We start from the raw sequence: 27358 nt of genomic DNA on the forward strand, positions 1-27358 counted from the left end.
GACTCCGGCTCCTCCTTCTTCCTCTAGCCGTCCTCCTCCCCCTCGACTCCGCCTCACTCTGTCGGGGCATGCGTATTCCTGCGAGAAAGAGCGGATTGAAGAGAGCGGCGGGCAGGAAAGCAGTAGGGCGCCTGCGTTGGGTTTTGTGTGTCCGACGCGTGCGTTGGGCGCGCGGTGCCACTGCGCGCGGAGCCCGGCCCCCCGGCGGGTGGCGGTGACGTCACAGGTTGAGGGCCGCCGCCGCGAGCGGGAGGAAGGGCGGCCGTTGGGGACCCTGCTTGGGCTTGCCCCCTCGGAAAGAAGTAGTGCTGGGCGCAGCCGTGTTACCTCCTGGCAGGGAGGGATTGAATTTTAGGTTATGGCTGGTGAATTTGTGCGTGATCGGACCTCGAGTTAACGCGTTTTTGTGCTGGCTTGCGCCCAGCGTGTGTTTCCAGGGAGACGAGAGCAGAGCCACGCCTGCTGGGTGCTGCTGCGCCTTCGTGCGCAGAGAAGAGGGCACCCAGCTGGGTGGGAGGGTGGCGTCGCTGTGGGCACCGTGGGACTGGGACAAAAGTCAAAGGAAAGAGAATAAAAAGTCTGTGTGAGCAGAAGAGATGCTTGCTTACTGTGGGCGAGGAAGCTCTGGCGCAGGCTGCCCCGGGGCTGTGGAGCCTTCTGGAGGTCTCCAGAAGCCTGGGCAGTCTGCTCTGTGTGTCTCTGCTGGAGCAGGGGTAGGACCAGGTGGTCCCAAGGGTCCTGCCAACCTCAGCAATGCTGTGTTTCTGAGAATCTTATTTCTTTAGGCTTCCTGCTCTTATAGAGAGCAGCACAGGGTAGTTGTGCCTTAAAAACTCATATGGGAGGATGAGTACTATCGTTGTTTGCTCTATCATTGTAAACTAAGGCCAAAATTATTTTTAAGGAAGTCTGTGAAAGGGACAGTACTTCTGTTCATCCAGGCGTTACATACTTGAAGATAGATCTTCAGCTGTAAAACACGAAGTAGCTTTTGATAAATATTCTGAGCAGTTCAGCTTTAAATGCAGCTTCTACCTGTATTGAGGATACTTGGAGATCATTATATTGGATATTTATGAGCCTTTGCTTAACTACTTAACCCCAAAATGGTTAGGTTTGAAATGCACAGCACTGTGGAAAACGCATTACTGAAATTTTTTTTTTTTTTTTGGCCTGACATGCCTTTGGGAGCTGATCTTCCTTGCTTGTGGGAAAGATGTCTCCTGAGGACCAGAATTCTCTGAGGTACGTATTGCTTTCAGTTAGGTGAAATTGTGCTGTGCTGCAATATAGCACTCTGCAGAAGTAGCACTGGCTGCTGTCACTGTGTTTGCTGCAGAAGTCTTATTGCTACAGAACAGTGATGAGTATTTGGAGCATCTCCTCTGTTATCTGAAACATTTGGGCTGGCCTCGATGTCAGCACAAAATAATTCCATCTGTTATGAGGAAAAAAATGTAAGTGCTATTTGACTTACAGTGCAGAAGAGAACTCTTTTGAAAGCAGCGCTCTCAAGGGGTGAGTAACTTCGTCACTTCGAGGGGAAAAGTGGAAAAGAAGTTGAAGCATGTGTTACTTGTCCTTTGCAGAGAGTTTGTGACCAAAACTGAAGATTTTAGAGTCTCAATGTCAAAGTAAAAGCTGATCTACTAATAGCACTGGAGAGCAATCACCACCTCTCATAGTATAGCAGGGCAGAGGATGAAAACTATCAACTTCTCTGGCTTCTTCCAGGAAAGGCTTCTTCTTAAATAACAGAGCGGTTTTTTAGTAGATTTATCAGCAAAGTTTGTCTCAAGGGCAAGGAGTCTCAGAAGAATGGGAGAATTTGTTACTAAGGACCTTTGCAAGTGTGCTTGTCTTCCAGTTACTAACTTCGGTATATAAGTTGATTTAGAAACATAGTAGGCATAGAAAACAGGAGATAGCATGGGCATTTGAGAGTATGACATCTCTAGATATGGAGTTCTGCTGAAGCTGCAGAGCTGGGAGGCTGTCTGCTTTTACAAACTATGGAACAATTGCCTCTGTGACTCTAAGCATTTTTATTTACTAGAGATTTTCTTCCTTCAAGGCTTAAACTTTCTAGGTCCATCTGTTTCCTTTAATTGTCCAGGTCCGATTACCCTGTGCAAGGTATGAAAGGAAATAGGTAGCCCTAATAATGTAATTTTTTTTCTTTATTATTATTATTATTATTTAATCTACCAACAGGATCTGGGTGTCTTATGAAACTGAATGCAAACATTCTGCAGCATTTCCCCAATATGGAAAAGAACTTTGTATTTAAATTGCTGATTATATTAAGTGACTGAATCATACTCTCATTCTTCAAAGCAAACCACAGCATAACTGAAAAGAAGAAGAAAAAAAAAAAAGGAATAATGAAATAGTAATGCATTTTACTTAACTCAAAGAGCCTAGCACATTAAGAGAGCTGTAAGCTACTTCCTAACTCGTCTGGAATGTTGGGGACCTTAAAAGGAGACCAGAGTAATTCCAGTACATTATGCAACAAAGAGCTGAGATGGCAAAAGAGTATTTCCATCTTTAGAAGCCACAACTTAAGAAGGGAGTAGTTTTGGATTTCATGTTTGTCTACTCAGAGGCATTGCAGGTAAGCTACGCATCTGAGAAAGCAGGTGGATTTGCCTAGAGAGAGTATTTTAAACAAGTCCACTTGGCCAAACATTCTCATTGTACATTAGTAGTTAAAACAGTATGCTGTTTTCAACTGGGACGGAGTTGATTTTCATTGTAGTGTCTGATATGATACTATGTTTTGGTTTTGGGAGAAAAATCAGTGTTGATAACAGGTGGGCATTTTAGTTGCTGCAGAGCAGTGCTGCACAAAACCAAGGGTGTTTCACATTTTCAGCTTCTTGTACTGTCTTGCCAGTATAGAGGGCTGGGGAGCACAAGGAGCTGAAGAGGATAGAACCACGAGAGCTTACCCAAAATGGCATGCTGCCAGACAGTAAGACCAACAGGAGTTGGGTGGGGGAGAGCCACTGCTGGGGGACTGGGTGGGCATCAGTAAGCAGGTAGTGAGCATTGTGCGTCACTTTGTAAACATGTTAGTATTTATATTATTACCATTATTTCTGTCTTCCTCTTCTGTCTTAGTAAGTAGTTTTTCTCTCTACTTATGAGTTCTATTTATGTCTTTTTTTTCCAGTTCTCTCCTCTAGCTGGGGGGAGAGTGAGTGAAAGACTGTGTCATGCTTAGTTGCTTGCTGATGTAAACCACAAAAAAAAAAAACCACACACCTTCTTCTGTCTTGTAGCTCTTATTCCTTTTTCTATCTTCTTTTTCCTCCCTTGCTCCTCTCAGGAACCTGACTCTAGTATTCATTCCATGGTCACTACAGCATCACTGACTGTGTGTCCTTTCTGGCTGGCACACCTACTGCCTATATGACAAGAAGTTACCTGTGACACCCTTCAGACATCTCCTGGATGGGCTGTGTTGGGACATGTTAAAAGTTGGGATGAGGATGTGGGTGTGTGACAGACTTCCAAAAATCATTAATGATAGCTGCATCTGCTCTCTTACCTATGGAGTGATCTCTAGCACACTTTGTGACCTTCCTCTGGCCTAACTTGAGAGCTCTTACTTTGGCCAGAGCCCCACACATCTAAGCTACTTTTTCCCACATGGGATGATCTGCATCTCCTCTGCCATTTTCTCAGGAAGGGCTCATCTCACTCCGTCCATCCATCACAGCACTCCCACTACAGAGTGCTTTTGTGAAAATAGCTTGTTGCATGCACTCTTGTTTGAGCATGTAAGTCTCCTGTCTTCATTAAACTCTGATCTGCATGGCAAAAGCCATCACCTCTCAGCCGATCAGATCCCAGGTTTCTTTCAGGCTTTAATTATTAAATTGAACATCTATTATCTGCTGCTTGATCACATGCTTCTTTGAGCTATACAGCAGTGGTAATGGGCTTCCAGGAAAATCCTGCTCTCTGTTTTATATTAATCTGAAATCCCGGGCAGTTCTAACATGGACATTGTTATTTTAATACAAATAAAATGAAGAAAGTTTGTCATTTGGTATACCTTGATGTGACAAAAATGTCTCAGCCCTTTATTTTGAGTCCTAGAGGAGGCCTTGATTCTTCTTTGGATTCATTTAAACTTTCAGAACCTTACGAGCTCCCAGAGATGTATCAGTTCATGGGCTATTCTGTGCCTGCTTTTTGGACGAGTTCTCATATCATGCCGTTGTCTCTCATTTTTTCTCCTTAAGAAGTCTTGTGAGTCATTTGATACTTTAATAACCTTTTGAACTGCTTTCTGATGGTGCTTTAGGTAGCTTTGTTTCACTGGATTGCTCAGTGGCTACTAATTTAATTTCCTTTAAAATCAAAATCATAAGGTGAAATCTAATCAGTAGAGCTTGATAGATTGGCAAACTGAATCCAAGGACAGGTATTAAAGAATTCTACACTGAAATGATTTCTACAGCACAGCACTGAAGGAGCCTAGGTGTCATTTAGAGCACCTCTAGTGTTTTTGTCACTCATATAATCTAAAAATAAGTGGTCTCCAAATTGTGTTGTTATGGTGCAAGAGGAAAATGCTAGAACTTCAGAAATATGTCTTTATAAATATACATATATTGGATGTGTGTGCTCAAAAATCTTTTGCTAATAGGGACACATGACCAAAAATGTTTGGACACCACTGATTTGAACTATGTCAGTCAGTCACATCAAGTCTTGTCCGCTGCAAAAAAAAGAATTTCATGGTGATCATAGACTAAACTCTTATGTGCTGAGAAGCAACTCAGATCTCATATGTATCTAGCTATCTGAAAGAATATATTATTTCATAAAGTAAACACTAGAGCTTTTTAAGCAAGACTCACATGTGTTACAAACAGTGATACTAATTGTTCAGCTTTAAGCAGATCAGAATGGACACTTGTCTGTGTCTTCTGAACCTTTTCTTGATTCTTCTTTTGCTGGTCTATGTGGTTAAGGTGTGCAGAAATATAAGTATGCAGTATAAGCTGGGGATATGCTGTTTGTATTTCAGTCTGTTTAAAACCTACATGTTTTACATATAGAAAGTATGCAATTTTTAGAATGTAATATGAGTAGATATAATTTTGCATTTTCATTAAAAATATAACTTTCCAGAAGTGTCCATCAGAAGCTATCGCCTTACAAAAAAAAAAAAACAGAGGTTATATAGTAATTTTTCTATTGCAGTTTCCAGTCATTTGTCCTGAAGTGCATATGTGAGTTGCTGGGAAAGGCTCTCCAAATCCTTGCTGCAAGTGGGGCTCCCCAGCAACTGCGGATCTGAATGATGGTAAGGTATTATGGCAATTGGTGATGTATCTTTCTTAATGACTGTTACTATCCTCATGTAGTAATGGTTAGGTGCATCGCCTTGTTCTGTGTTATTCTTGCTGTATTATTATCTCATTGTTTTTAACTTCAGTAAAGATAAAGGTACTGTTTAACTAGTTGTCTGTGACTTTTGTGCTGATCTTGTCCTAGTTCTCCTAGTTGTTTCTTGTTTTGTATCCCATTCATATTTTGTGTTTCAATTTTGGCTGTCTATAACTTCTATGAAAAAGGAGCATGTTACATTTTAAAACGTTCATCAACATAGATGATGAACCTTTATCTCAATTGGCTTGATAGATATAGAACCATTAAGTATTTCTTTTTCCATTTTTCATAGTCTTGGACATAATTCTGGTCTTAGTTACTTCTGTAGAGATTTGGAATAGCTGCATGATGACTGGTAAAAAGTGATTAAAAACCAGTAGCATTTGAAATGTAGTAAATCTCTCATTTTAATTCATATTACATCACAGTTTAAGGTACTTTTATGTACTATTGCTATGAGCTGGACTGAGAGGAGAATTATGGCAATGCTGACTCTCTTAGAGATATCATGCTGCACTAGAAAATTATAGCCAAAATTTTAGCTGCTGTTTTTTTGTTTGTTTACTTGTTTCTTAGTAAGACAGAAAGACAAACTGTTCATACTGTTCAGTCATGTCTTCCTTACAATGATTTTCCTGGAAAAAAAAAAAAACCTACATTGCCTGTTGTGTACATCCATTTCTCTTGGTAATTTTAATTTTCTAGATTTTTTTTTTTTCTTTGGATTTCTGGTGTTGTATAACCACACATCTTGACACAGAAAGCCATAAACGTGACCAAGTCTCAGCTGTAGTGAATCAGCACAAGTTTTCATTTATCACAAAGGAGGATAGTGACCGATAATGAGATAGGAGGCTTTCATTGTGCAGAGAAACTACATTATGAAACCAGGTTTATTTTCAGATTTGTTTAATACAGCATAATTCGTGTCCTAGTTCTCATAATGATACCTTCTTTCAGCTGTGCCTGTGCAGTTATATAGAATTTGCTAGTCTATCCAGCTTTGCTTGTGGAGAGTTTGTCTTGTAATACATTTCATTTAGTCTGATGTAGCAAAGTAGCTCTTCTTGATCAATATGAGAATATATCTAATATGAAGTATCATTTCTTCAGGGCACAGAAATTACTCATTTCTGTATGAGATAATAAGATCCTTTTTATAAGGCAAGGACTTCATTTGGGACAGGACACCTTTCTATCTTTTCAGAAATTGATTTTTTTTTTTAAGCTAGTTTCTAAAAAGGGGCTATAAGAAAGAAGGGAACAGACTCTTCAGCAGCTTCTGTTGTGATAGGACAAAGGGACCATGGAAGCGTTCAAGGCCAGGCTGGATGGGGCTTTGAGCAGCCTGATCCATTGTGCGGTGTGCCTGCCTATAACAAGGGTTTGGAACTAGATCACCTTGAATATACTTTCCAACCCTAATTGTTGTAGGATTCTAGGATTCTATGAATGGTTTCAAATTAAAAGAGGGGAGATTTAATCTAGGTTTAAGAAAGATGTTCTTTTTTTACAATAAGGATAGTGAAGGACTGGAACAGGTTGCCCAGAGTTGTGGTAGAAGTCTATTCCTGGAAATGCTCAAGGCCAGGCTGGACCAGGCTCGGATCAAACTGGTTTAGATGTGGGTGTCCTTGTTTATTGAAGGGGAGTTGGACTGGATGACCTTTAAAGCTCCCTTCCAACTCAAATGATTCTGATTCTGTGAGTTTGGATATGGGTTATAATTTGCTCACTTCTGAGATATTTGGTAGAGATACCACTCGTAATGATCTATGAGTAGAATCAAAGAATCATAGGACCTTCAAAAACTCTAAAAAACTTTGAATCTCTCCTCATAGGACTTTTCAGGAACTTGCTATTTTTGGTTTTTTTTTGGTGCTGGAAAGAATTCCGGGATAATTTTGAGTTTGCTCAGAACATACTTTCTGATCTCATGTGATGTTCTGTGGGAACTTTATGAGTAACATAGTATTGGATCAAATTCAGCTATGGTGCATTTCCACAGAGAAAGGAAGAGTATGGATTGGTAGAGGCATAAATAAATGTATCCTTTTAAGCTTCTTAGATCCTTTACACAAAAAAGCCCTCAGACTTCTTATGCCTTGAAGCTATTACTGGATCAATGAATGGGAAAGGAAAAAGTTTATACTGCCATATGGAGACTTGTGCAAGCTAGCAAAGTTGTAGTTAATGTATTTCCAAGGTGCTGTATGTATAGAAACCAAATTTATTTTATGACTAAGATGGAGCATTTAAAAGTCTGTAATACATAACTCTTACATGTAAGGAGAAATATGGTCTATGATAACTGAAAAGAGTCCTGATAACTTCGGAAGGCTAAACATCATACAGTGCATTATTCAGAATTACTGGTCTTTGAAAATGTACTTCTTACTGAAGTTTTCAAAGGATTTGAGTTATGCTTTCTGCTGAAATTTATCTTCTGTGGTATGAGCTAATAATAGAACCCAGTTCTAAGAGTTAGTTGCATTATTATAATCTTTTATAGCATTATTTGCATTATATATTATTTATAATATTTTGACTTCAAAACTAGGTATGGGTGAACAAAAATAAATGTAATTTACAGACCAAAGTAAATAATAATTGTTAAATGTGGTAAAGCAAGAAAAGGTCCACTACTTTAAAAATTGACTACAAAGGAGAATGAATTGTTTAAAAGCAGTATTTGTGTGCTCTCAAAATAAACTAAATAAACACAACAAATTTTGAGATGCTTTAGAAGGGTATATGTTTAAATAGAAACAGTATGTTTTTGTTAGAGCTGGACTTCTCTTATGGTATTCCTATAGTCTTTTGCAGTGAAGGTGGACTATTTGAATATTGGGAATTTAAAAGCCCTTTATTTGAGCTTTGGCTCAAATCTCAGATGCCTAAAGATGACAACCATAAATATCTGCCTGAAAAACTGGATGAAAAGTGGTCAGTATACATATAATTTCTCTCTGCAAACCTAATTTTCCATATTATGTGTGCTCTTCTGAGAGAGCTAAGATCAAATTAAGATTTGGCCTGTATTATTTCAAGATTGTTCCCTTTGGAAAATGCTACAAGAAGAGTTTCTCAGTGTTAATGAAAGTACATATACTCTTTAAAATGAAAATATAAATACTGTCATAAGATTGTGGAATTATTCTGGATCTTTAAAATCTTTTTGTGGCATGGGTAAGATGCAGTGTGTGAAATTGCATGGTAGTACCTTGTATAGTTCTACAGATGACTTAAAAGGTATTACCCTGTAACCACATAATTATTCATTAATAGCATTTAATTAATTGATAACATAAGATTTAAATGTAATGCCTACATTTGCTTTCACTTCATTTTTTTTTTTTTTTTTCTCCTGGTATATGTGCTAAAACTCTCACTGAGGTTAAAACACAGCTTTCAAGAGAAGCTACCTGGTTGATGTGTACCTTAACTGCGATAAGTAAATGGATAATGTGGCAGAGGTATTCTAAGCTACACCTTGAATATGAGTGTAATGTTTCCTTCAAGGCATCATGGATATGACGCCTCGCAGGCAATCTAGACAAAATTCATAAAAGCCTTAGAAATCTTTACTTAAGTGTTTCTAGTTAGCTACGCAGCAGATAATTGAAATCAGAATGTGAATTAATCTGTCTTCATGGCTTCTGGTTTTTTGCAGTAGCTAGTTTGGACTTCTGCAAACAAATTCTTTGCATGCCTTTTCTATGCACGTAGCATTCTTCTTGCTAAAAAGCCTTAGAGGTTGTTTACTTAAGTTGTGAATTTAAAACCATGCCTGATGATCTTTCTGTCACGAGCTGTTTGCCTCAAACTCCTTCCAGAAGTGTCAGTTTGCTTGTTTTGGCAAATCTTTTAACTCCTTGCAACTTACTCTCTTTGACAGTACTGGAAGTGCAGACAAATGCAAGTAATTTTCATTAAGATATAGGTTTGTCACTCACATTTCATTTCCAGAGGTAAGATATTTTTGGGGAAGACATGCAGCTGCTGCTGCCGATGCAGATTGAAACACAGTGAATATACGCAATTGGCAAATCAGAGAAGGCATTTCTGTCATTACACTTCAAAGTACCATGACCTTACAGACTTCATTTATCTATCATCTTAGCATCATTAAATTTATTTGTCAAGTGTTCCTGGCCATTCTGAGGTCTTTGACAGCATGAGTTTCTATTTATGCTTTTCCCTTCAGTAGTCTTTGATACAGATATAAACAAATATTCTAATATTCTAAAAGAATAAGAATACTATTTAACTGGGTTTGTATGTATGGCAATGATGATGTAGAGGGGAACGCACACTACAGACAGAGCTGGGTACCCAGATTCATTTGCCAGATTATCCTTCCATTTTGGATAATGCTGCATGCTCTCTCACATTCTGATCTGGAACAATAAAAAAAGAAAAGGAAATGGAGTTTAAAAGCAGCAGAGGTAGAGACAATTTTTGCTGAGGGATGGTATTCAGTCTGGGCATACTAATAGACATTTATAGGCTTGTACTGAGCATTGTGGTTACCTTCCCAAGTACTTCTGTTTAGTTCACCTATCAGTAATCTTGCATACTCTGTCACCTTGGGTCTGAAAATACCTGTGGATTTTTTTTGTAAAATAAAATTTTCAACAAAAAATAAAACTAATAAAACTAATAAAGCTGTGTCATACAGATTTTTCCATCTAATGAAAATATTTTACTGTTTACCGGAACTTCAAGGAAATATTCATTCTTCAAGCTATAATTTTCTCTTGCTTCTTTTTGCACAAAATGTAAGCATCCTGAATATGGTACTTATATTTCCATTGTCTTAGATTTTAAGTTCCTGGGCACAACTTACTTCTTTCAAGCACTTATGATTTTAAATTTTTCATTCTGTGAGGTTTCTACTGTTGATAACTTTCCTGTTATCGCTTTGTTTTAACATGACTTTTTTTTTTTTTTTTTTAAGACTTAAAGTTTCTAGATAAAAGTTTTGAAGCTAGATGGAGGAATTGAATTTACTAGTGATTTCACAGAACTTTCAGGACTGAAATTCTCAGCCCTGTGAGAACTGAGGTCCTTAATTGTTCATCCTCTTCTGTGTCCACTAGATCACAATGACAGCGTTTTTAGTACATTTGCAGTGCTCTTTCACAAGGCCTTCACTCTACCATAAGTATCTCATCTATAAGTTGTGCAAGATTTTTTTTTTACACATTGAAGAAAGCTCTCTTTTCCATGTATTCCAATAGAACGCGTATGAGATAAACTAATTTTTTTTTTTTTCCTAGGAAGAGATCAAGTGATCAGTTTCTTACATGTGGCTTTCAGAAAGTAATTGACTATCATCTCAGCCCTGTTCCTTCTCTGTTATTCAAGCAGTTTGTGGAAGAAAGTGGGTTATCTCACTAAGATCTTTCCACTTGATTTGATTTATCACTTAAACATTGGAAATGTACGGTAGAATGTAACACCAAATAGTGTGTTTTAATATTTAAAACATTTCTTTCTGTTTTTATGACTGGAACTTAAAGACAGGCAGTACACCTATGAGCTGTGTCCTGAATAAAATAATTACTACAGCTCATAAAATCTGAAACAAAGATCAGGATAAATGAGTTCCATGAAATCTGATTTTGTTAGCTTAAAAAGAAACTGTATATATATACATTTATTATTTATTATTATATAAACATACATATTATATATATATATAATTTTTTGCAAGTAGCAGCTTTATACTTGGGATTTTTTTCAAATTTTTCACTGCTGCAGTTTGCAGAAAGTGATACAAACAATAGGGGGGAATATTTAAGTACAACTGCTAGTGCTAAGACCCTGCTTTTCAGTTCTCTCCTACCAAATTTGGGATTTTTTATCTGTGGGGCAAATTTATGCTACAGATATGTCTTGGTGCTACTATCTGAGATGAGACTGTCTGTGCTACACACCCTCCAAGTGCCAGAACATTTATAATGACAATAATCATGTTTTCATCAGCTTAGCTTCTTTCACTTGTAAGAGAAAAAGGGTAGATTTTATTATACTAGTGCCGGAGATACTTTTCTGGAATAAAAGAGATTTGGCAGTATAATATAGTGTGCTTTATGTAAGGGGAATCTTGCTGTTAGACGGAGGTGTTTTCACTGTAACGAGTTTGCCAATGTTAACATTAGTACTGACATTCTGCAATTTCTTTAGGTTCATTTTGCAGTCTTAATCTTCTTCGAATACCCTGTGAGAATTGAGATACTATTTGAGATCAAAAGTACTTTCCTAATGTTTGTGGAACAGCACAGTCTTTCACTGAAACCAAAATTAAAAGTTGAAGTTCTGACATTTGGGATGGGAACACAAGGGACACAAGAAATCAGACAGAAGATCCAGGGCCATGTGTGCTGCTAAGGCAGGGCACTGCATGGTGGCATACTGGGACTCTTACCAGTAAACCCACTAATTAAACATTTGCATTTGCCACCTAACAGATCATATTTGGCTTGTTGTTTCTTCTCTGGGGCAACTTATCAGGTACAAATGGGGGCTATATGCCGATATCCAGAATTTAGTCTGAAGACGCACTTCACTGGAGACTCAGAAGCGCATAGCTCAGTTATCTGACCAGCATACTTATTAATATCAAAGCCATAATGATGAAAGCAGTATTGAAGCCAATTATTGATGAAATTGCAGCCAAGGAGGGCAATAGGAGAGCAAGAGGAGTGTGGGCACGAAATTGGCTGAATCATTAAAAGAATCAAAAGAAGCATACATGTGGTTGTTAGTCTTAAAAAGATCATAGAATCACTAAGGTTGGAAAAGACCTCCAAGATCAGCTAGTCCAACCATCCACCTACCACCAATACTTCCTGACTAAACCATGTCCCTTAGTACAGCATGTAAACATTTATTGAATGCCTCCAGAGGCGATGACTGCAGGACCTGCACTTGGTCTTGTTGTACTTCATCCCATTGGCTTCAGCCCATTCATCCTGCCTGTCCAGATCTCTCTGTAGGGTCCTCCTATTTTCAGGCAGATCAGCACTTCCTCCCAAATTGGTGTCGCCTGCAAACTTACTGAGGATGGACTCAATCCTCTCATCCAGATAATCAGTAACAATATTAAACAGGATGGGCCCCAATACAGACCTCTGTGGAAAACCTCTCACGATTGGATGCCAGTTGGATATAACTCCATTCAGCACCACTCAGTGTGCCTGGCCCTCCAACCATTTCCTGTACCCAGTAGAGAGTGTACCCATCCAAGCCATGAGTCTTGAAGAGTGCTGGGGAAGACAGTGTCAAAGGTTTTGCTGAAGTCTAGATAGACAACATCAACACCTTTCCCTATTCATCATATGGGTCACTTGATCTTTGAAAGAGATCAAGTTGGTTAAGCAGGACTTGCCTTTCATGAACTGTACTGACTGGGCCTGAGCCCTTTGCTGTGTGATCTCATTTAAGATTATTGTATGATGGCCCCAAAGCAGTTTGCATTTGTATAACTGATGTTAGGTAATAAACATGACGCCAGTAGAGGCATACAGTTGCGCTTGGTATATTATCACATATATAAACAGGGATAGAAGTAAATAGGGAAAAGATTCAATTATCATACTATATATAACTCTGTTAAGAAAATGTCTCAGGTCAAATGAAACCTCTGTATTCAGGATTGCATCAGAGGCTTTGTATTGATGCTATATGGAAGTTTCCTAAGATGGCTCTCCTGTATATCCTTACTGAAAATAGAAACATGGGAAGGCAGAGATGTGGCTCTCGCATCTGCCTCCTCTCATGGACCATGGTCTGCGAGGGAGTTTGCTTCCCTTGTGTATGGTACTGGAGCATTTTTTACTCATCTTTTATCATTTTCTCTCTGTAGTGCAGTTGGGAGTAGGAGGTCTTGATGAATCCAGTCTGGTTCCCCTCCTACAGTACAGATATCTCAAGTCTGCCACTTTATCCAGATATTTAATATGTCTGCTTTCATTTATGTTAGTATGAAGGATCTCTACTTGAACTTGACAGTGACTTTGCAGCCTCTAGCAGAAATACAGTGAAATTAAATATCAGCCATATCGCATGAAAATGTTACAGCTTGTGGCCTGAAAACTTTTATGGAAAATCAACTACTGATTTATTTTACCATTCCCTCTATGAAGACAGAGCCAGCCCACACTTAAGTCTATCACTGGTTTTCAGCTTTCTCTGACAGCCTCAATGCTGCACTTAAATGTCCAGGAATTAGCATTTTATGCCTGATGCCTGGTGGAGTAGTCTTAATGTGCAAGTCCTTCTCCAGCTCCCAGATAGTAATGGTGTGTGCTGTCGGAACAAAAGCAGGCAAGGGCTGTGTATGTCTCTATGCCACTGCCTTTTCTCATGTTTGTATTTGGGCAGAAATGTGGTGGAAGGCTTTCTATGCTTCAGGCTCCTATCACCCCTTTGTGCAAAGATTGTTTGTTTCAACTCTAAAATTAGTCATGCTTATAAGCTGGGTGCCAAGTCAGTAGGCTGGTGACTTTGGAGAGGCTGTAGTCACAAATGGTGGCTTTTGTTAAATGAGACTAAAAGTCTGCTGGCTGCTTGTAGGCTCAAAGCTGCTGAGAAGGGATATGCAGAGGGCAGTTGGCTGTGTTTCTTTGACTTTGGGCAACTTCTGATCTGGTGCCACTGTCTGAACACTGTCCCTCCCCTAATATTCAAATGAATTTTCACAGTGTGGACAGCAGACTTTGTATGATATGTTGCTTGATTTTGTCTCCCTTTTACCTGCTGTAGTATTTTGGAAAAAAAGATACAACTTAGTTCTCTCACATCTGTAATTCTTTTTGGGAACTTTTGTCATGCTAAACTCTTTCCCTGCTTTCGGGTCTGGACATCAAGCTCCACTCCTGTATCTAACTATTTCTTCTATTCACTACAGAGTGTAAAATGCCTCTCTTCTATTTTGAGCTCAGAAGTGTTCTGAATTATATCACATTAGCAAGGAATGTATGTGTGGGTAGGTGGAAAACAGGAGAAGCCAGTGTATTTCATGGTGATACAAGGATGACAAAAGGGCCGTTTGAGTTTTTGGTCACACCCTGCGTATGGAAGGAGTTATCTGGCACCTCACAGGAGCTGGTGCAGAAATAATCCTGTAGACCATCTTTCTAGAAATCATGATATGATTAAAATATGCATTTATCAAAGTCTGTAAAATGCTAAGAACAAATCAGCTGCAAAATTCATCTTTGATGTGCAGCCTATTTGCAAATAGTGTCTGTTTCTAAGTACATCAGTAATTACTGTGAGTCAGTGTGTTCAATGTGCAATGCAAATTACTAACCCAGATTAAATTTTGGAGTATCTAAGACTGCAGATTTTAATGTTGTTGCTTTTCATCTGTATCTCCAAAAAGGCCAACCCTTATTTTTAAAAGTATATTAATATGCATATATACTTATTTCAGCAAGCACTGCTATTTATATTATTGAAATGAAAAACTGTGATAAAATCTTACAGTTTATTCTAACTCTGGGGTCATGACATGATTAATCCACACGTAAATTCACTCTTACTGGTTGGGGAAATGGACAGGAACTGTGTATTTGCTAGTGCTTATCACTCACTCAAGAACATTAGCATCCTTTCTTAACAAATTTTTATTTTTCTAGAAATGATCTGTGCACCATCTTCATCAGGGTTTCTCTTGGCTCAGCAATGCTGCTTCAGCAGTATTTCCTTGTTTCATGATCACTTTCTCATTTTTGTGCTGTATGTTTTCAGTTCCCAGCATCTCTGATATTTTTACTATTGTGGGGATCTGCTAAATAAGTACCAGAGTACCAGCAACTAGATTACATTTTCAGTGTAAGAGCTGAGAGTTCAGACACACGTTTCTAGGAAGAAGGTGGTGTTGTTTTATGAAATTCCAAACCAAGTGCTAATGCATGTGCCTTCTCATGGTCATTGTGATCACAGTATTTTGCCTGATTCTAGGAACAGGCAGACTTCATTAAATTTGAAGCTTTTCAAATTAATGCATGTTTTTCAAATTGTCTTTTAAAACAGGCTTTTAAAGAAATGATGCTGTCTGTTCAGCCACAAGCAAACTCTAGAAACCTCTGAGAAAGAAACCTGAATGTAGTGAACATAGCATTTAAAAGTCAGGGTTGCTGGGGCAAACTTAGTTCAGGCTCCTTGAGGTTGTGCATTACACTACAGGCTTTAATTACTTGTTGTATGCATTTCTTCTCAAAATCTTGCATTCCTTAACAATGACATTTGTGAAGTTTTCAGCATCACACTTTGCATTGTTAACTTTTATCTAGCATCTGGCTTTTCTTGTGGTGTGAAGGGAATGTGGGGATGTAATTTCCTGAAATTTTTAAAACTTAATGAAGTCACCTTTTTAGCTGAAGAAGTCATACTTTTATGAGCTCTGCCGACCATCTTTCATATCAGTTCTAGAGAAAGATAAGGAGTTATAACACTCTTCACACATATTTGAGCTAAGAGAGTAACTGATAGGTAGAGCAGCTCAGGTGACTTAAGTTTTCTAAAATGCTAAACAGTAAAACAAATGTGTAAATCAGCCTGGGCCATAGACCTCTCTTCCTGCATAATATACAGTATAAGGCTCTCTCCTATCGTATCCTCTTCCAGCTGGAGAGGTTGAATACAAATGTGAAGATGCTCCAAGTGAAGTCCAAGTTCCAGGCTCATAATACTGGATTAGCGTCAGTTCACTCTGTCTGCTAATACAGCGTTTGTTCTGTGGGCAGCTATTCATCTGCTTTTCAGTTGAATGGAAATTGCATTCAGTCTTTTCCCAGTTCCCTGTCAGTGCTCCCCAAGGGATGCTTCCCCTATGAGAAGCTAAGCACTCCCACTTTTCAGGAGCTGCTGAATCTCACGGAGGAAGAGACCATGCAGTAAATGACAAAGTATTTTTCTAATGAAAAGAATATGTTGGAGGAGAAAATAATATTTAAACAAAGCCCTGGAGACAGCCTAAGACTCTCTTCTTAAAGAAGGGCAGGCATATTAAAAGACTCAGAGGAACAATAAGAACATTTTTTTAAAATCAAAATTTCATGAAAGAAAGATCTTTGGGGTTTAGCGGATGGAATACAGATTTCAGTTCTACCAGCTTTAATTAATACCATAAAGTTCTGTTGGGATCCTATTAAAAAAAATCCAGGAACCCTATGGAAATTATTATTTGACCTCTTGCTGCACCACTGAAAGAAAAAAAGACAGCCCCAGTGTCACAAATTGCTCCATGTGAGCAGATTCTTTTACCAGTCACAAGCTCCATTGATTTTACTAATTAGTAGGGTAGCTTCCTAAAGGGTGAGACTTGGCATGTTGGGGAAGTTCAGTACTTGGCTAGGTCTCTTAATGGTTTTACCTAGTTTGACTGGGGATTATTTATGACACCAACATCACTAGTATAGTTCCAGCTGTGCAGGCCAGCAGGCAGCTCTGAGGTTAGAGGAGGAGTTCTGCCCAGCCTGATGCCATGTAAGGTGCTGTGGTGTTGTGTCTGGTCAGTGCATCCATCCACCTAACAACACATGTTGCACATGTAGTGGGGCCGTGTTGGCTTTCTTATTTGTGTGTGGAAGTGAGGAGCGGGCCTGAAGCAGGAGTCGAAGCCCAGAGGTGACGATGTGGCCGGAAGGACAGGCTCTGGGAATCATACTGGCTTTACCCGACGTTCCAGGCTAGTGGAGTTCTGGAGCTGTGTGAGCATGGCCAACATCAGTAGTGTGGCTCAGGAGCCTGGACAACTGTCCTGTGCAGAGACTTGCAGTGTGAAGGCCTGTTACCATGCATGAAGAGATGGAGTCAAATCTCTGAATTTACCTGCAGAAATTCTCTGGCACTTATAAATGAGTACCAGCCTACAACTGACCTAGGTCTAGCTCTTTTAATATTGAAATTGTATAGATAAGAATTTCTGTATGAAAAGAATATCCTCTTTGATCATGACAACTTTAATAATCACTGCTACAGCTTTCTCTGAAAATGCCTAGGCAGCCATCGTCTTAGGAAAAGAAACCAAGAGCAAAAGGCTTTCAGTGAAAGGCACTTCATTTTCTTCTCTTTCTTTCCATTAAAAAGTTCACTGTTTCACCTCCGCAGTTTGTTGCTGGCTGTGGAGAAAGGAGTAAATTATTGCCCGCAAACAGAAGAGAAGAATGCTGTTGAACTGTGATGAACAGGAGTTATCATCGCAATGAGAACTAGACAGATAAGAAATCAATTGATTCATGTCAGAGAGTTGATGTTATAGTTTAATATCCCAGTAGTGACTGTGTTATCTCTGATGCCTTTTGGAACTGCTTGTATTTTGATTTAATCTTGAATAAGATTAAATGCTTTCAAACAGATTCGGTAAGCCCCTCAGGGGAACAGTTACTTGTCAGCTGTGATTATATTTAATTAGTATGAGTGGGAAATTTGCCATTTTCCCCCTTAGTTGTAGCTCACTGATTTCTGTCAAGCCTTTTGAGGGGTTAAAAAACAACAACAAACTCTGTATTGAATTTTGATTTTCTGGCTTCAGAGATACATTGTGCTACCATATGATTGATATGAAGTTTTATAGCAATTACTATTGACGCAGAAAGATATACTACACCAGACAATGTAAAAAAATGTCTCTTTTGCACTATCCAGAGAATACACACATTTTCCTTTTCCTGTATACAAAAATGGAAGTGAAGGAATGTGGCAAAACAAATCAAGGTGAATAAGTATTGTTTCTTTTGATAGGACTTTCTAGATTAGAATTTATACCAGTAGGACTATATTGATCTAATTATTGTGCAATAGTTATGCTATGTAAAGATCTATGCAGTTTTAATTCTCTGGAGATAATTATACCTGCGTTGGTTGACCTATAAATTTCTAGATAAAATCCTTAGTACAAATGCCTAATTCAGTCACCCACAGCCGATACATGACAAGCCTTTGAACTATCTACACTGAGGTGCTTGAGAGCACCTCAACTACTCACCCTTTTGTTTCACTTGTGTGTCTGTTCTTCTGCAGAGCTTTAAACATTAAATCATCTTAGCATCATCCTGGAAAGCTCTTCCTCAGTGAAGCATTAGAGATACTTCATGATGTTTAGTCAAATACTGTGTGTTTTTTCCTCCTTATATTTGGCATTCAATGAGCAAAAGCACATTGGGAGGCATGTGCAGCTAATTTTGGTCTGGAGGAGAGGGGTTGAATTTTCAGGGATGTTTGTAGGCCAGGGACATTCACAGTGACATGACAATATGTATCTGATGTAAACTGGTTGAAAATCTGTGGGTGATGCTACTGTAAGAAATATAGTTACTATGACAGTAGGCAAAAATAACCTGCTGACTGATTTATGTGCAGTGTCATGATTAGTTTTAATTGGATTTGTAAGCTCACACTTACACTTGACTTCCTATTCACTTCTCAATACACTTTTCAAATTTCACCCGAAGTGTTTTGTGACAGAATTTGGTCCTCATGAACTCTTAGTAAATGCCTTTTGTTCATTTCAGTGTTATGTGATCAGATCTCCACAGCATGAACAACACAAGGAGAGATTATTTTTTTTTATTAATATTGATTATACCTGGAGACTTCTGTATATGTTGTATTTATTTGTTAGTAACTCAAGCTGCATTGGTATAAAAGGGTCATAGAATCATACAATCCTAGAATGGGTTGGAAGGGATCTTTAAGCTCCAACCCCCCTGCAATAGGCAATGACACCTCCCACTAGACCAGGTTGCTCAAAGCCCCATCCAGCCTGGCTTTGAATGCTTCCAGGGAGAGGGCATCCACAGCCTCTCTGGGTGATCTGTTCCATTGTCTCACCACTCTCACAGTAAAGAATTTCTTCCTAGTATCTAGTCTAAACCTACATTTTTCCATTTTGAAGCCATTTCCCCTTGTTCCATTGCTACATGCCCATATAAAAAGTCGCTCCCCAGCTTTCTTGTAGGCCCCTGTAGGTCTAGGAGGCTTGTATAAGGTCCCATCAGGACCTTGTATTCTCCAGGCTGAAAAGCCCCAACTCTGTGAGCCTGTCCTAATTGTGGAGGTGCTCCAGCGCTCTTATTATTAGTCTTGTGGCCTTCTTCTGGACGACTCCAACAGCTCCATATCCTTTTTGTGTTGAGGGCCCCAGAATGGGACGCAGTACTCCAGGTGGAATCTCAACAGAGAAGAATAGAGGGGCAGAATCACCTCTCTCGACCTGCCAGTCACGCTTCTCTTGATGTGCACACAATCAGAATAGAATCTACATGAATGTACATTCTCTTAGTTTAACCTAACTAGCAGTTACTGGGTTTTGTGTTTAGTTTTGCTGTCATTATTATGATGTTATTATTATCTGTTTGTAGAAAATCTACATTAAAAGGACATTAAAACTTTCTAGGAAAACTACTGCTAAACACTGCACAACATCTGCTAACAAATTTTTGGTAACCTGTGTGAACACAGTGAAAAAAGGAGAGAGGATTAGGCTAAGGGGACAATCTAAGAGCAGCAGGGCAACAAGGCAAAACCAAAGAATTGCTGAAGAAGAAAAATTGCTGTAATCACAGAACTGGAAAGTAGTTACAGAAGAAGGTATAAACAAACAAAGTCTGTAAACAAACAAAGTGTGCTTTCTTGTTGCTTTTTTTCTACCTCTTTATCTTCGGTGTCTGACTGTCTATACTAGGTACAGTATGGGACTGCCTGAAATTCCATCAGCAACAAACTCTGAAAAGCCCATGTTTGAGGAACAGCTGACCATAACAATCTATTACAAATAAGTTCCAGTAATAGTTGGGAAAAAGAAGGAAGGTGTTTTTTCTGTCACTGTTTTGGTGGCTTTCTTTTTCTTCTTTTTTTTTTTCAAAGTGTATATTTTTCTTATGTATTACATGTGACCCCTGAAGGGAACTGGTACTACATCAGTACACACAAACTCATGTGTGTACATATAATGCACAATATTTATGAAAAGTGTCTTGGATATCTCATCTAAATACATACAGGGCGTACAGCCTGTGTGGACAGTGTACCATTCTGAGTTGAGTGTACAACACAGGAAGCAAGTGTAACTCAGATCATGTATTTATTGCAGAGCAAATGTCCTTGGGGTTTTATCTTCCAAATCCTGATTCTGTGATCTAGATGTTAGACTACTGCAGTGGGGTTGGAACTGGATGGTCTTTAAGGTCCCTTCCATCCCACAGTTCTATGATTCGACAACTCTACAGTTCTATGAATGATTTTGTCTTCTCCAAGGAACATACCTTGAAGTATCTTAACTGTTCAACTTGTGCTGGTGATTTCTTCCACAGTGAAATCAATGACCCACAGAAGCTGAGTTGCTTTGTTCCCTCAGAACATAAAGCAGAACTGACCTACTTCAGCCTCTGGGTTTCTCAAGAGGTCTGGAAGAGGCAATGAATGACTATGAGTCTAACTTAAGATTTCCAGGCTGTGATGTCTGTGGTTCTGGAGGTCAATCCCCCATTGTTTGCACAGCATGTTGCAATTTAGGCAAGAGAGAAATACTGTTTAAATGGAGTCCGATTTTCTCCTTTTGACCACTGAACAAAATGCTGCCAGCAAAAGACACATCTCTCCTTCCATTAAAAAACAAACAAACAAACACATTTTTACAAAATATATGAGATGGTACTCTTTACAAAAACAGCCAACATTTATTTAAGCTGATGGGCCACAGTAGTGGTATGCTTACCACCTTCTCGTCAGTAAGTGCATTTTTATACCACAGCACCCTCAATAAGGCACAGTGCAGCTGCAGCAAAGAAGTGATCCCAGGAGTGCATGGGTCTTGGCTAATGCTAACACATTCCATTACTTAGGACAGGTGGTTGAATACATTAATCAAAACCTGCGTACTACAGACAGGCCTCTTTCATGAAGGAGACATGCCTGATACTGTATCCTAGGCAATTCTCCTGTAGGTGGTGGCATCTCTTAGTACTCTCAGACTGCCTGGAAAATTGATAGCTTTGTCTCTCTGCTGTGGTTCATATGCTGCTGTGGACGATACTGCAGCAAACACATCAGAATTGGATTCTGAAGTTGATATTGAACACCAGGTATCACTGTTTCCTAAAGCTGTGTTTTGCTTTTACTGTGCAACAGCTTTGGTGACTGTTCCTGGTGTATGCAAAAGTCTTTGCCAACTATGGTAAAAGAGAAAAGAGGAAGACTCAGAAGATAAAAAAAAAAAAAGATTAAAAAACAAACAAACAGAAAAACCAGACTGTGATGTCCACACATCCAAGTAGTCAGTGAAGACTGTGAAGGGTGAGTCACTGTCAATATCTGTATTTAGGAGTTGTGCCAACATTCATCACAGCAGCTCTGCTTGTGGGGCTGTCAGCACTGTGTTGGTTTGTGTCTGCAGGCAACAACTCAGCATCATGAACTTCCAGGTACTTTGGGTACTTGAAGGAGGTCTCCTGTGTGTATGTTTCTGTTGCTGAAGTACATGGGTCTCCATTTTACACAGCCATGACTTACTCTGATTCTGCAGCACCAAGTGCTTCTCACTGACAGTGCCTCTTTATCACTCCCATGACAACAGTACACTAAAGAAAGCTATTCTAAGCACTGTTCTTGCTTCTCCTCTTTCTTGGCCTTTTTCTTGTTCTCCTTCCTGAGCAGCTGCATATGAGACAGAGGAATGTGACTGGCCACTAAAACCACTATCATAGATGTTGATTAGCACAGTGCTTGGCCTGCAGCCAGCTCGCAGGGATCAGCGTCATATATAAATACACAAATACACATGCCTTGTGTGTTGTGTGTCTGACTGAGTATCAGACTGAAACGCAAGTTGTCTCTGTAGTGGTCATGGCTATTCATTGATGCTGGCTGTTCCAAATAGTAGGATTATAAGATGTCAAGAGAGCTGAGGATTTCTCAGTGTGATGCATGATGGTGGTGAACTGCAGTCCTTGGTTGCTTCCTTGCCCACTTCCATGATCTGCCGGAAGAATGCCTCAGTGAATGGAGATCAGCAGCATTACAAACAAGTGAAGCCATCAGAGAAAACCTTCCCTGTCTGAAAGCATTAACTCACTGTAAAATGAAAGCCATTCGGATTTTTGCTTGCTTAGGTGGTACACCTAAACAATTCACACAACCCAAAGACCGCAGACAAGCTCCAAATTTTTTTGTACATTGATCTGACTTCAGTGATCAGTCACTGAAATATGAGCACTTGCTGATTAGAAAACTTTCCTTCTTGCTCCACAACTCTTCCCAGCTTTTTAACTGATGCACAGCATCTCTTCCTCTCTCAAGTAAAATTTATTTTAAGGAGATATGCACAAGAGGCTTATGCATGTGCTGAATCTTCTAGGATGCAATTGGAAAATACTGATATTTAGAATATGATGGAGTTTCCTCAGGAAACTCCACTGTAGATATATGGTGTACTTCTTTACAAATTAAAGGAAAAAAATATGAAGATACTTGCTGTGCTTCTGGGCTGACATTTACTGAGACTGACTGAAACAGAAATAAATGTGCAAGATTATTTTTTTCTGGCAAGACTTATGTTTGAAAATGCACAGCAAAAGTATATCAAAATACTGTAGAAATGAAGCCTGTTTTACTGAATGGAACTTCTTTAAAAATGCAACAGAAAGTATTTGAATCATATACACACTTGCCACTTGCTATTTATGCTGAAAATCTACTGTTTAAAAGATTGAAATAAGTTTTCATTCCAATTATTAGCTATGTCTAATAATAAGTCTTCAATGTAGTGCAATATAACAGCTGTACATTTTACATTAATAAGAGATTATTTTAAGATATTTGCACTGTTCCAAGATTTCCCTTTTCTTCACAAGTGTTAGAATTTCCTTCCTGGAAAAAAAAGAAAAAAAAAAAATATTTTAAATTACTGACTATTGAGGTGTAAGAAGTGAAAACCCTTCATGAAACCTAATTTCTTGACACTGATCAGTATCGGTGATGACTGCTGTATTGACAAACTTTGGCAGGGATGATAGATTGCATATATGTCAAAGACAGTAGAAGAAACTGATTCAAGAAAATCACAGTCAGGAGGAACAGAATCCGAGGAAGTATATTTTATGGAACAAGTAAGCACAAGACTAGGTGAACTAAAATGACCCTTCTTCGAAGCAAAACAAGAGGTGTTACTCATGCTCAGACTGCTGCCTGGCACTAGTGGGTGGGCTGTGATCTGGCACTATCAGAAGATGAAGAATAACATTCTGAGGCTCTCCTTAGGTTACCATGTAATCTAGGAAATAGCTCCTGGATAATTAGGCTTGGTTTGTTTTTTCTTATTTTCCTATGTGTCAGGACAGTTATTGTCAAGATGGAGACATCTTAACATGGCAGTTAAATCAAAGCTGAATCACCACAAAGCAAATGATAACTGTCACAAATATAATTTTCTCTGGTAGTCACCTTTGTAGTGGAGGAAATGGAGTGAAGGAAGGAAGGTAGTGAATACAAGCACACAACCTCTAAGTTCTAGTCATGTAACCCAGGCTTTTAGCATTTAAGCAACTGTCATGCTCTGAAATGATGTATTAATGCAGGATCTTCAATTTCACTCTGAAGAGTAAGTAGAAATAATAATAGAATGTGCTTTATACAGAAAGGCTATGTTTGGAAGCTACTTAAGATCTTGTAACCAGCATATACAAATGCCTAGTGATGAATATGACATGTTAAGAACTCATTAGAATTGCCCAGTCAGAGAAGTCTTTCAGTTTGTATTACAGTTGGCTGCTGCTTCGCATTTCATGAACAGACTGCATGAGAGGTAGCTACATGCAGGAAGGCCTGTTGTTCCTCATTAACGGTTCAGTTGTGCCTCCACTAGCAGGTCTGCTCCTATACTTTAGTGTAATTCTGCCTTTCTTTCTAATAGCTGTTCTCCATTCACATTAGCAGCCAGAATATTGTTCAGAGCTGCTTTGAAAATTGTTGATGCTAAAAACTGCCAGTTTTGCAAATATGGTTCTTTGCTGTGGCACTTGACACAAGAATGATGTGGCAGGACTGAAAACGAGTGGAAAAAGATAAAACATGCTGAGAAGTTGCCAGGTGTGCAGTGGAAGCAATGCCATGAAATTAGGCAAAAGTTATATACTAGCAAATATTTTCTAATTTTATATCCATTATGTATGTTGAATGCCAAAGATATGGTGGGAGGCTGTGTGAAGACTTTATAAAAGAACTTGAAAGCACTGCCAAATATATTACAGAGAATTACAGAGAATAAGTCTCTCCTGGAAGACAGACAGACTGTCCTGGAGAAGAACAGATGAGCTAATAAATCTTTTCTGTCTTTAACTTTTATGATTCATATTCTATCAGTCAGCACTCAGTACAGGGAGAGGAAACTCCTTGCCAGCCAGTTTGGTGCAGTTTTACAAATGGATTGTTTTCAGTAAATAGTTTGCAACTGCTAAGAACCACTTGCATGATGCTGTTAACTCATTAGATCACTGGCACCTTTCAGCATGCAGGGCCTAATTAATATCAGGGAGAAAACAACTCACCTTTTTAAGAAGTTGTTCTCCCTCCTGGAGGATGGTGATGGACTTTGTAAGCCAAGTGGCTGTACCAGCTCTGTTGTGTTATTCCCATGAATTCAGAAATCTCTAAGCAGTTACAAAATTCCTTGGATTCTTTGAAGAGCTGTAAAATCTGTAAGAAATACCAAAGGTTATCATACTAAATGCATACACCAGGAATTACAGATTTATTGTAAAATGAGGCATGATTCTGGATGTACATCTTGGGTACCTGCATGCACAAACTGTTACATAGAGGCCAAACTTGGCACAGACGTAGGCACTTACATGGTTCAGAAATTCAGAATAAAAGCTGTAATTTGGAGCATGGATTGCTCTATCAGTCCATGTATTTTAACACGTAATGAAAGCAAGGAACAGCAATCTTTTGGATCACTGAAGCTGATCTGGGAATAAGGAAGAAAGGATTAAGTGATATGATGGGATAAGAGTCTGTGAGAGTGTGCAGAGTTACTTGCCATTTGTACAGAAGGCACCTACAGTTCAAAGAAGAGAAGCCATTGCCACCTCCATGTTCATCTACAAGATGCCTCGTGGGTCTGCAAGTCCAACCACAGCTCCCTAACCACCTGTTAGAAAAGCCCCTAAGGCTCAGAGTGGGATGTGATGCAATAGGTACTGTGCAGCATAACTCCAGTCATGTCTCCCTGAGTGGATACACTCAATCTATATCAACAGTATACTTCTTTATCTGTTAACATGAGATACCAGATAGACGGATAGTGTTGCATCATGTGAAACAAAAGAAGACAAGGATAAGTTTGATATAGTAATAATTCAGTATCTCTCATGTGGTGCTTCTCTTCCAGAAATTCTGGTCTGCTGATATTAAGAAAATGTGTATGTTTGAAGAGTGTTTTCTTTGTAGTTCCAGGGTTTCTCTGCTGCTCATACAATCCTGCCGTGATGTGGTGTTTGAGTAGATAAAAAGCAGGTAAGGAAGTAAAAGAAGCTAGCTGGGTCACTAAGGTGGAGGTGACTCCTGTCCTACCCTTCCATCAAGCCACCAGCTTTTCTGGTTAGGAATGAAATTAGTTTAATGAGTCTTCTGTAAGCCCTAATATCCATAGATTACCTCTTCTATTCATTTCACAACAGATACAAATGTCAAATTTCATGGGTTTTCTATGCTTACTGATTCCAAGCCTGATGGAGATACTAACTGTAAATGCCTGGAAGGTAATAGTAGATATTACTATTACCTTCTATTATCTACTATTACCTTCCAGGCATTTACAGTTATTATCTCCATCAAATTCATCTAGGAAAAGGGAATGATGAGAAATAACCTGGCAAAGAAACCTCCTGTACAAGGGACAAAACATCAATAAATATTTAGCTAAGATCTGTGCTAAAAAAGTTAAACATGATATCTCCCTTATTTTTGCAAGGAAGTATTTATTTTTCCTCTCTGAGTATCTTCCTTTGTGGATCTATGAGTGTGCCTCTACATACTACAGACTTGGAAATAATTTACCCCATAAGCAAAGTGGAAGGCTACATATTAAAACTAAGGTCATCTTGTGGAATACTGAAGGCATATTGAGGCTTTTTATTTACTTATAATTTACTTCTGCCTTGATATTTTAGCACAATCTCTCCAAAACATTTTCAAACATAGATCATTGTCAGAAATGAGTTCTGGTGATTTTAATGGAATAACTTGTGAGAATAAATAGGCTCATGATACAGACGTTTACAGACTGTTCTCCAGGGCACCATTTTTGCAGATGTTCTGACTTAAATCCTGCTCTGAAGAAGGTCTGGTTAGAATGCAGCAAAAGCCAATGCAATCTTGATAAAACTACAGTTATATTCTTTTGAGGTTTGAACAGAGTTTTATTAGTTTTGTTTTAATTTTTACTGGTCTTTAGTAGTCCCAAATGCAATAGAGTACATGAGAACCAAAACATTAGGTAAGCAGACATTTTTGGCAGCATCTTGCTTGTACTGAAAAGCATTATGAAATTTACAAGAAAACCTCTTCAGTCATATCTTAACACTTCTATAATTGGAACACTTCTTTTGCAATTCATCCACAACAAAATCATGATTTATGAGGTCATTTTCAGCCAGGGTAAGTAGTCCTTAAGTCCTAAATATTTTGGAAGTCTGTCGAAATCCAGAGCTTTTCTGCTAACTATAAAAGCAAGGTCGTACTCTTTAAAACGCCCTTATGAACCATCAACAGAGCTCGCCCTTTGATAGAAATTATTCGCCATCTTCAATTAGCTATGGTAGCAGTTTTCCTATTTAAAAAGATTTAGTGAAAGTGATGCTCTAGACTGCAATGTAAAGCTGTCCAGCTGTGAACACTAAGCAGTCCTGATCCTTCATGCTTAGGAAAAATA

General features: G+C 38.8%; 1 protein-coding gene across 5 annotated transcripts in view; it reads left to right on the plus strand.

The window, feature by feature from the left end:
• Positions 1-60: 60 nt before the first annotated feature.
• Positions 61-27358, plus strand: part of TMC1 (transmembrane channel like 1) — a 117211-nt gene continuing 89913 nt past the window's right edge. For 2 of the 5 annotated variants that reach the window (XM_085212718.1, XM_085212723.1), the window contains exons 1-3: positions 61-1245; positions 5224-5326; positions 25876-25941. The gene's annotated coding sequence lies outside the window, so the exon portion shown is untranslated. The remainder of the gene's footprint in view (positions 1246-5223; positions 5327-25875; positions 25942-27358) is intronic. The other 3 variants (XM_085212719.1, XM_085212721.1, XM_085212722.1) reach the window with 2 other exon arrangements.

The sequence above is a fragment of the Meleagris gallopavo genome, chromosome Z (genome assembly GCF_905368555.1).
Source record: "Meleagris gallopavo chromosome Z, MGAL_WU_HG_1.1, whole genome shotgun sequence".
NCBI lineage: Eukaryota > Metazoa > Chordata > Aves > Galliformes > Phasianidae > Meleagris > Meleagris gallopavo.